At 40.0% G+C, this 11,306-nt stretch overlaps 1 long non-coding RNA gene and 1 other non-coding gene across 2 annotated transcripts; one reads left to right on the top strand and one right to left on the bottom strand.

Moving 5' to 3' along the window:
• Positions 1 to 5,801: 5,801 nt before the first annotated feature.
• Positions 5,802 to 8,230, top strand: LOC111860433 (uncharacterized). Its single transcript, XR_002842021.1, has 4 exons — positions 5,802 to 5,844; positions 6,035 to 6,207; positions 6,855 to 6,959; positions 7,451 to 8,230. It is a non-coding gene; the product is annotated as an uncharacterized lncRNA (long non-coding RNA).
• A 2,212-nt stretch (positions 8,231 to 10,442) lies between these two features.
• On the bottom strand, positions 10,443 to 10,514 carry trnaq-uug (transfer RNA glutamine (anticodon UUG)). The gene has a single exon. It is a non-coding gene; the product is annotated as a tRNA-Gln (tRNA).
• Between the last annotated feature and the right edge of the window lie 792 nt (positions 10,515 to 11,306).

Below are 11,306 nucleotides of genomic sequence, written 5' to 3'. Positions count from 1 at the left end.
CTGGTCACGTGACATGCTGAAGCTTTGTTTGCAGGATAATAGCTCTTGTTTTTTCCAGTTCCAGCCGGTATTGCAGGTTACTTATTTTGTTTTTTCATGGTTACTTTTCTTACTGTTCAAAAATTGGAGTCCCAGTCCCCACACACATAGCAACAATTCTTAAACCTTTCTGCTTTATCCAGATCACCATTCCTGTGTTTTATTTCCACTGAACCACTTTCAGGACACTCATTTTTTTTTAAGCCTTTGAATTCTCTGTGGTTGTTCATTCTAACCTTAAATTTCTGGATGGGGGTAGACTGTATTTAGCTTAAGTGGCCATTATTACATTGTAAATAGTCAACTTTAGTTATAGATGTCCACAGTTTTGTATCCTTACTCGGTAGCGTATGGATTGCGTGTAACCTTCAGCAGACAGAACGGCAGTTTGCACCTTTGTTTAACTCTGCTAGTGGCTGCTGTTTTTCCAGACCATATAACCTACCTGTTGTGACAGGAACACTTGGTGAAGCAATCTTTGGGATATCATAAGCAGTAAGTTGATGTTCACATCCGAGGATTAACTTATTATGAATATAAACATTTTGGTGTACATTACGATATCGTTGCTAAGCTAACGCTTTTATCCAAAGTTGAAAACGTGAAGCCATTGACATAACTGGAGTAATTCTCAAGAGTACTAAAATCTCTAAAAAGCCCACATTTTTAAACATCATACTATTTGCTTCACAACAAATGAACGCTGTCTTTGCAGCACCTGTTCGGAGTACCATGGGACATGATAAGGTTTGTTTAAAGAGTAGCTCTCAGATCCTGCTAGGAATGCTGACGGGTGTGTTCCTCTTCTCTTGGAGCTTTGACTGCCTTTGGGCTGGGAAACTCTCACGTGCGTGTGCAGGACGATGTAACTTTAAGAGCCCTGCAGGCATTTCACCCATGTGGAGTTTCGATTTCTCATGAAAGGAGAGGAGAGACCAAACCTGCCTGTTTCACTTGCCGCCTGTTTTAAACTTTTATTTTGACATGGGACTTGCATTACTCGTAAGCCTGGTTGTTAAGGTTGCACTGGGCCTTCCACCTCCTTTCATTAGTACGGTACTGAGTCCTGCATGAGTACTCACTGATCGTGGGCATCCTGCTGACATGTCCAGGCCTTTGATTTACATTCGACCGACTCTGAGGAATCCTCAGGAGAGCCTCGTTTAGAGCCTAAGCTTCCACTTTCCTTTTGAACGCAAGTCCACCACCTCTGCTTATTCCTGAGCCTTCAGCCAGACTTATGAAGCAGCACAGACACGATGGGGGAAAAACAAAACGAGAGTATTTCTTTGTGCAGGACTGGATTATTAACTGGGATATTTTAAACCAAAATAAACACCAATTTATATCTTAAATTATTATTTATGTGGCAATAGCTGTAAACTCGCATTTAAGATATTACTCAGACATTTGGCTTGTAGTTAGTGTTGATTTTGCATTTTAGGTGTCCTGAGCACTGTGTGTGAGCATTCAAAGAGTAAATGTAGCTACTCAACCTCATGCTAATGAGAATCGTTGCTGCCAGCATAGTAAAGAATAATATAAATACATACTATAACCAGCATAAATTATTTTTATCCTTGACCACTGAGCCCATGGCAGTTTACTAATCGGTGATGAACAACACGAACCAGAAAGCATTTTCTTTATGACATACTCCAGGTTGTGCAACCCGTAATGGAGTAATATTTTTTAATTTTCATTAATTTTCATCTAAGGGGTTTATTAATGACTTTGCAGTCACTTTAATAGCATGGTGTGGCCCAAAACACCTAGCTGTATCAGTACTGAGGATCAGTCATCTTGAGGTAACGGTTCATGTTCCCTTTGGTATGTGTGACACACGTCATTGTCATAGGAGAGAGACCTTTTTGTGCTGAAATGCATAATGTCTGCTGTCCGGAATCTATGAGGTCGCATTCCTGGTAAACGGAGAAGTTCTGGGGGGAGGGTTGCTGGTAAACTGTGGTTCTCAAGGACAAAAAATAGTCTTTTATGGCTCCAGACTAAGAAAAAATGTGGGCCCCACACAGGGGTGGTCTGTGACGCTTGTAAAAGAAGGTCTGTTTATATTTCATAATTAAATTTGGTTGTATTTATCTAAGCACATATTTATATTTTGTTACTGTTGGCCCTAAAAACATGCACTTCACAACAATAGTACATTCAAACTGGTAGTTCCATGGGAAGCTGTTTTTTTAATCATGTTCTTCAAACTGTCAAGGATGTCCTAAGATTCTACAATAAGCGTTTTGATAAAGAGATTTGATAACTTTGTTGTTTTTCCTCCCAAATGCTGAGGTAACGCTTGGTCTTTCTCACAACCTGCCTGTTGATTCTGGCAAGTGTAATGCAGGGGTCGCATTCCGGATTTAAAACATGCATCGCATGGTCACTCCTCATTTTTAATGGTCTCAGGCGTTCCAACATGCAAAGTGCCTGACCAAAGAGACACCTTGTCTTTGGTCTTGTCACGTATTAATGGTCTGACCCTCACGATTCTAGCTCTTTGCTGTTCTTTTTCGAGGTTTTATACCAGCAGCCAATGCCCTTCATGGTGTTTTGCGTCACACTGTGCTTCCTGAGTCCAAGAGACGGAGTAGGAATAGGTGCTGAAGGTAAGATGTCTGGATCGAATCCATGTTGTTAGCACTGTGGGGAGCAGACGGGGTGAACAGCGCAAACACACAGCCGATTAGGGCCTGACAAAAGACAAACCAACTAGGACACCATAAGAGCCAGAACAGAGGGATGGGGCTGGATGTACTGCATTATAATTATTCAGTACTCTTACAGGTATGTAGGGGTATTCCCTGGTGTGACATCTCTACATTCTCCCATTTACTTATTTGGTAACGCTTCACATTAACTGCACCTTCATAATGCATTCATAAAACATTCATAAGCATGTAAGTATACCTTAATGTTCTAACATACCTTAACAGCTTTAATAAATATTCATAACAAACACTGTAATCATATAATGTTTATTATTACTGTATATTAAAGTTAAGGTATGTTAGAACGTTAAAGTATACTTATATGCTGCTTATGAATGTTCTACGAATGCATTATGAAGGCGTAGTTAATGTAAAGCACTACCAGTTATTTTAAATTAGTACTGTGTCAGGGTTTTACACACTCAGACTGGAAATTAATTAAACAAGACATATGGCCTCCTGCCCAGCTTGACCTTGATGGTTTTATATACTGCTGAATTTGTTATTCTTGTATTTTCTCTCTTAAAAGGTTTTTGTTGTTTCACTGACAATTTTGAGAATAAAATGGGAATTGCAAACAAAATGAAGAAGATCCTTCCTTATGCTATATTTTCACGTTCTTCAGAATCTGATCTGACCCTTATTTTTCCTGCGGCTCGTCCAGTACAGCATCCTAGGGCAGGCTGGAGCCGATGCCAGGCAGTATCGGGCACAAGGCAGAGGTACATTCTGGATGGGATGCCAGTCCAGTGCAGGGCATACACACTCACTCACACTCGCACCCGCAAGCTCACACTGATCAATTCAGAGATTCGCCAAACTGCTCCTCTGTGGAGAACAGGCAGAATCCCTCACACACGGGGTGTGGTTTGAATCGCCGACCTTGCAGTAGTGGGGAGGCTGTGCCACACACACCATACTGTGGCAGAACCTTCTCTGTGGATCGCCGGTTCTGTGAGCTGTTCTTGTGCTTTGTTTTCATCGAGAGTATAATGTGTTATAATAGCTCCTGTGTAAATCCACTCGCCTCAGTCTCCGGACTTCTCCATGACGGCATGGAGGTGCACCCTTTTCCCATCCCACTGTAAACATTGATCCCCCCCCCCCCCCCCAAGGTCCGCAAATGTGCATTTCAGGCCTTGCAGTTAAATGACATTTCAGCATTTCAGTCTGGTTAGAAGGTTCTCTCAGGCTGGGACCTGGCGCATTGTGTTGGAAAGAGGGTTCACCTGGTCAGCGAGAATTACACTGATGACGTGTCTTCCCAAGCATCGCTGCTTTAATTAAACGTTCCTTCCCCCGTTCGGCGTGGAGGCCTGGAGCAGGTGTCAGACTGGAGCTGCACCCTCTGATCTAGCATCTGCCCCCGCGCTGCAAAGAAAAAATATCGACACAGGTACTGTGTGTTTTTGTGGGGGTTATGTAAGACCTGTCTCTCACACGGGCCAAAGCAGCCCAGCTGTTGTGCTGAATGCGACGCCTGCTTTTACGGTCAGCTAGTTGTACTTCCTCTGGGTTGGACCCAAGACAGCCGGGTGTCGACATTCCAGTCAAATCAAGGGATGGCCCTTTTAGTTAGGAGGAATACATGTTCTATCCTGAAGGAAATATGAATACTTTTGATGAAATTTTGGCCATTTGTATTAAGAAAATTCCAACCTACATACACAAAAGAGATCTCCTCAGTTCATAAACTTGCCCACAACCTCCTGGTATGCAGGGAACCATAATGATGAGAAAGCGACAGCAACCCCCTTCTTCTGGGACTGAGGGTAAACCAATAATGGGCACTTCTGGTGTGCAAGACAATGATGTGTGACAATGCTGTACTTAAGTCTGGCATGAACAGTCATTCTTACATGTTTATATGAGGCGTGTGTGTGTATGTGAGTGGGTTATGTATATATTAAATTTTGGGGACCAAATGTTCACAATGTGATGTTTTTTTTTTTTTTTTTTACAGATTGGGACCATTTTTTTGTCCCCACAAGGGGAAACTCAATTTTATAGAAAGCTGTGAATGCAATCAAAAAACGAAAAATGCTAGAAGTCTTGTACTTTGTTTGGTTACTTATGGTTAATGTTAGGGCTGGGTAGGAGTTAAGGTTTCATTCTTGGGATTAGGGTTTTTCCCATAGAAAGAAATGGACAGTCCCCACAAAGATACAAATATAAACGTGTGTGTGTGTGTATGTTCACACACTGTGGTTGCTCCTGTTATGCTCCTTGACTCTACACACCATTACTTCACAGTGGGAACGCTTCACCATCATCCCAACGTCCATAAAGGCATGTTTTGGCTGTCATGTGCACTGTGCTTAATGACCATCTGCACAGAGTACAGCAAACAGAACCTACGTCATGCTGCATAGACGAGTGTAATGCGGCTTTAAAACTGCCTGACTATGTTTCTCTGTATAATTACTTTAAAAGGATTAAAAATGAAGCTTTCTCCAGCTGACCGTCCCAACCCGACTGCAGAAAACTCTCCAGTATATTGACAGACACTATCATGCCGCTACCTAAGTCCTGTTTTGTTGTGTAACTATGTGCTAAGACCACTCTGTAGATAGATTTCCTTCTCCTGTGGTAATATGCAGAACAAACAAGTGGTTCCCAGTTTTTGATCTCTAAGGTTTGACTGCCAAAGGCAGAGCAAGCAAACATAACCCAACATTACTGGCAAAGTCCACGGTGAGGATACAGAGGGATGTCAAGCAGGGTATTAACAAGGAGATTAGTCATACATATTTCTGTTTTGTTACCATTCATATATTGTCCTATCAATCACCTGAATTAGCCTTGCTAGGCAGCTCTATAAGGTGCTGACCTACAGTGTTGGTGTTCAGACCCTGTGTGTGACTTGATTTACCAAATCTTTTTTTGTTGCCGAAATAGGGCATGGGAGAGATTTTGCAGTTCAGGAAAAAAATGACCAAGGTAAACAGCCGATGACCCTAATGAAATCTGAAACATCTGCTTCTGCCCAATGTAAATATTATGTAACCGGTGCTTTTGCATTTTTATAATGTGCTCTCCTAGGGCAGCGACACTGTGGTAGGCCCTGAAATCCATAATATTTCAGGTAACTGGCCATTCATCCCTGCTGTGTCTCCCACTGTCGCATGGCAAGATTTAATACTTACGTTTCCAGCACCTAGATAGAACCCCGCGGAGAAGCTGGCAGCTTCACATTCAACCTGAAAGCCTCCTAGTTCTGTTGATATTTATAACTTCCCTTCGCGACATCTGACACTTAAATCCTGCACCGGCAGGGTCCTGCCAAAGCAGGGTGAGGACCTGCAGTGGAGCTGGGTCTGGAAGAGCAGGAGGATCAAGAGGAGGAGAAGCCAAGGCCTGGAAAATGCAAACTCTGTTCTCTACCTTAAGTTGGAAGGGGAGGGCATGGCTTTACTACCCATAGGGAAGGAACTTCAGGAAGGGAATGGTAATCTGCAGCCACAGGACACAAAGCTGCTTGTTTCCTCTTTAAGGGCTCCTCTGCACTAAGACCTCATAGGGTGACGATACACAGGGCAACCTTTTCAGCAGTGTTGCCGGCCAGTGTTGCCGGCCAGTGTTGCTGACCAGTGTTGCTTGGCACATTCCCATTGATATTGGGCAACACATTTTATTTGGAAAACTCTGAACGGCAGTGGGCAACTTTTCGCAATCATCCAGATGCAGATAAATTGTCCTTTGTCTCACCTAGTCGGCAATTGCCCAGTAACATTGCTCAGTTGCTCAAAAAGTTGCCCTGTATCTCATCACCTTTAAGGCTTTAGACTGGAGTGGAAAAGGTTCAAGAAATATATTTTGACATGAAATCCTTATATACATTTTATTATACTATGTGTAATATTATATATTACATTTAGTTATTCAACTGCATAGGCTCCGGACTCCCAGAGACCCTGAATAGGACAAGTGGTTACAGAAGATGGATGGATGGATAATCTTTCATGTTCTAAATAAGCAGTGATGTGTTGATGTTTAATGTATGGTTTTATTTGTGTGCGCACCTACGACTGTGGTGCTCCTTAAAATAGCTAGATCTCATTGACACGTTAAGAAAGCTAACTGCATGTCTTTGAGGTTCAGGATTTACCTGGAGCACCTGCAGAAGGCAACGTGACGAGGGAACATGCGTAGCTGCACAGCTTCAGAGCAGAGGTGCCTTTCAAGTCCTCAGTCTTGGAGGTGAGAGGCCCCAGTGCTCACTACCAATATATGCATACACATATACTTAGATGGAACCTGATATTAATGCTGAAAATGTGACAGGCTGCCATAAAATGGAGAGGGTTTTTTGTGTCGTTCTGTGACCTACATTCCAATTTCCGTCATTCCTTTCTCGTCAAAAAAAAAAAAAAACACGAAACTGTGATATCAGCTGGTGTTAGATTTTATCATTTTATTTTCCTTTCAGCTTCTCCAAATTTCTGTTCTAAAGTCCATTTTTTAAATTCCTTTTTTTGTTGTTGTTCATAGACAAAAAACCATATAAACTTTTTGTCCTTCCTCAGTGAGACTAAATGGTTCTTAAATTTATGCTTTTGTCAATATAATTTTATTCATTATTCTTTACCTTTATTTTATATTTTATTTTATTTTATGAGTGTGAATCCAGCCATTTTCTTGCATTATTACATGAGATCTTAGGAGTGTGTAATTATTTTCTTGTATTCCAGAATTCCAACACGTTCCTTGGATGAAAGATTCAAAATCTTGGCCCAAGAAGAGCAAACCTACAGTTTTACTGGTTCAGTCAGTCTATAGATGTTTACCCAGGTTAAATGCTAATATAATTATACATTCAATCAGATAGCATGACTGTTGACTGTGAGTTTGAGACCTTGACTGAACACGACATCGTTTATTGTAGGGATTCCTTCTACGTCATTCATCTTCACAGCAGGCAGAATTACTGCAGATCATATGCAAATCATATACTGTATTCTGTAATATTTTCAAACATTTTACAATTTGGTTGTTAATGGGTGACCCTAAGACATAAAGCAGCTAATTATCCACTCACTCCATCCATCTCCCAGCCATTTATTCAGCATTTGGGGAAGGATCCTATCTTCTCAACTATTATTTTCTTTCTCACACCACTAAAGCAGATTTTATATTCTCCCTTCTGCTGTTTTTAGGCTGTAATGATAGTTTCACTATAACATATAATGGCTTTATATTTATCTTTGTAAGTTCAAGACTATTCATTTCTAACATTTATCAGAATTGCACTTCCTTTTTTCCTGATGATTATAGTTTCACTTAAATGTATGTCTAAGCCTACGTCCTAACCCATACTGGGTGTAACCTTTCCAAGTATGAAATGATATTCTTACACCTTCCAATTCAGAATTGTGGGCTCTATGTTGGGTAGAAACACTGAAGCTGGCTGGACAGAAATTCTCCAGTTAAAACACTGGCTTGTAATACACTGGGTATTAGTTGTCTATAACCCAAAAGACTGGAGATACTGTACTTGGATGGATTTTTTTTTTTTTTTGGGGGGGGGGGACCCCTCTCTTGTAGCCTGAGTTGAAATTGCAGTTAACTGGGAAGACCATCACTGTGCTATGTTCTATGCTGGCATTTTGCACTTTTGCATAATTAGCTTGTCAGTACCCTACAGGTACATAGAGTAATAGGTTATGTGTGCATCAGATACCTACACATACATAGCAGGATACGTTTTTTTGGGCTCAGGTAAAGGTCAATGGTTACCAAGTTCCATTTCATAATCGGTCTTAAGTGATGTTTTTTTCTAAAAATGTATAAAAATATGTCCTGAATTATAGGTTCTTGAAAATAAATATCTTTACATTCTTAGTTAACTTACACATTTCGTGTTTTTCTGGATACACACACCAGCTCCTTATCTGTTATCTGTCATCATAGCACAGTAAGCAAAGGCATATTTTGCACATATTTGCAGTTGATTGCAGCCTGATTGCAGTGCATGCTCTAACCCTGCACTTCTTCATACAGTTTGCTGGCTATGAATGCTGATACCGGCACTGACGCTGTTGGGGATTCTGTTCCTGGAGAGGAACGTTCCTTCAACAGCTTGGGGAAGGTCCTACAGAGATGGTCCAGATCACAGTATCTACATGCGGGTTCAAATCCAGTGATTATCATGCTATTTTAGAGATAATGTATCCATCAGCTTTTCCTGCTCGCTTTTCTCATTACAATTGTTACAGTTTAGAACCCATCCTAAAATAATGGGTTAAAAGGCACCGTAAACCCTAGAAAGGATGCCAGCAATTACTCACAGAAGCCAATATCCAGTGCAGTGAGTGGTTTCTGTATGTTTATGCTTATAATACTGTGAAATGTCATCTTAGATTTTATGGAAAATTTTAGTCAATTACCACTTCCCACAGTGGTAATGTTTGGGATTATAATTATTAAATTTCAAATATAATAGCGCCTTACATTTACCTTCGATTACAGGCATCTGTTGACTGCAAATATTGTAACTTTAGTCACATATTGCATCATGGTTCATGCCTCATTAAAATGTAGCTAAAGGAGTTCAGAGTGAATCGGAAACCAAGGCTGCAGTGGCCATGAAGTGTCAGCCTCCCCCTCCAAGTATTATTATTAATAACAATAATAAAAATAATAATATGCTTACGCTCTCAGAATAAGGGTACAAGGTTGTGCTGTCACTGGAGCTGTACCCTCAATGATCTGCCAATTGTACCTTAGCTGTAGCTAATTGTACCTTGTAGGGTACAGAAATTGACTCTGGGGAACATTTCTGTACCATTGATGGTACATTATTGTTTGTGCATTTGTGATGTTCCTCAGAGACGATTTCTGTACCTTAAAAGGTACAATTACAAGGGTACAGCCCCAGTGGCAAGCTATGGTACAAATTTTTACCCTTTTTCTGAGACTCTATGACTCGTTATTACTGTCAGTGATGAAACATGAAATGTAGGTCTTAAAGTATATGTAGTGTATATTTTATGCTCCGATTCCATTTGAAGGGGATAAAGCGTCATTGTCTTTGAAACATGTTAAACTCACACTGAGTAAAACAATCTAGACTAGCAAACAAATGCGCTTGAAAATGTCTAAGACGCTCTTCACGACTTTTTAAAAACAAATGCATAACGTATCTCCATCCATCCACTTACTATATACCATTGTCCTGAGTTAATTCGAGATAATGAATGGAAGCTGAAGTCGAGATACAGTAGGCTGATCTCTGGTGGGGAAATGTAACAATTACACCAATAAAGCGATCGGAAGAAGCATTTATTGGATGAAATTCACTTCTAAATATACATCACGAAAGAACAACTGAATTAACATAGATCTTGACAAAGAACCGTGCATAAAAATCACATGAGAGTACGTTAAAATTACATCAGAAACCAATTCTTTGCAGAAAAAAAGGGTATTTGACCTCGATAATTAACATTGTTTTATGTTTTTATAGAACGATTATTTTAGTCTTTTTAAACTTCAAAATAATATCGGATTGTCATAAAATAATTTAATACAAAATAATGAATAACGTCGCCATTTAAAGTATAAATAAAAACATAAACGACTGTATGGAAATTGTCATTTCATACAGATTCACTGTGTCCTTGATTCAAACACCCCTTTGAACAGAACCGTACCTTCAGTCACGAACCATGAGAAAACTTCTACAGGTTCTACCGAGATTTGAACTCGGATCGCTGGATTCAAAGTCCAGAGTGCTAACCATTACACCATAGAACCAAGGATCGAGCACCATCTTCAAATGAGTATTTTTCAGAACTTCGCCAATGACTTAAGCTTTTAAATGTTTTATTTATTTATATGTTTCTTATATGTGAAATCTTCATTAGTTTCAAAAGTCATAAACTACTTTGCAACTTAGATGCAACCGAGATGCACATATCAGTGCATTAATAATAATATGCAGGATCTTACAATATAGGCAATTTTTGTCTCTATTCTAAAGCCATATAATGTACACACACTTATAGGCCTATCTGGCGATTTTCTTACATAGGTATAGTTTACTTATTAATAGTAGCGAATTATGTTATTTGCTGTTCAAAAACAGTCCAGTTTTAAAGAGGACGTTTAAATTGACAGCAGGTCTTCTGTATGAGAATTTTATAGAAAATATTGTAAAAAGAGCAACGAATGTGCGGTTTTGGTCTTGGTCATTGCTATAGACAGCGCCAGTCCGACGAGAGGAATACAATGAAGTTCCTATGAACGACCACAGAGGGGCAGCCGGAGTTTGCAAAGGTGAATTAAGTTCTCCTGTCCTCCTGATCATCTCGTCAGTTTTATTAACTAAGTAGAAATGAGTAGTTAGAAGATGGATGGATATATGTCAAGTTCACCTGGGGCTTGACCTTTTTTTATTTTGTTTTATTTTATTATTAAGATAATTGGATTCTGGGCTGAAATACTCGGTGTTACGCTGGAGTGATCGGACCTAACGACGCCCATGAATCCAGTCTAACAGGTCAGGATGCTGTTCAACGAAATAGTTACTTCAATATTAATTCAAAT

The sequence above is a fragment of the Paramormyrops kingsleyae genome, chromosome 15 (genome assembly GCF_048594095.1).
Source record: "Paramormyrops kingsleyae isolate MSU_618 chromosome 15, PKINGS_0.4, whole genome shotgun sequence".
NCBI lineage: Eukaryota > Metazoa > Chordata > Actinopteri > Osteoglossiformes > Mormyridae > Paramormyrops > Paramormyrops kingsleyae.
This window is presented reverse-complemented; position numbering and strand designations above follow the sequence as displayed.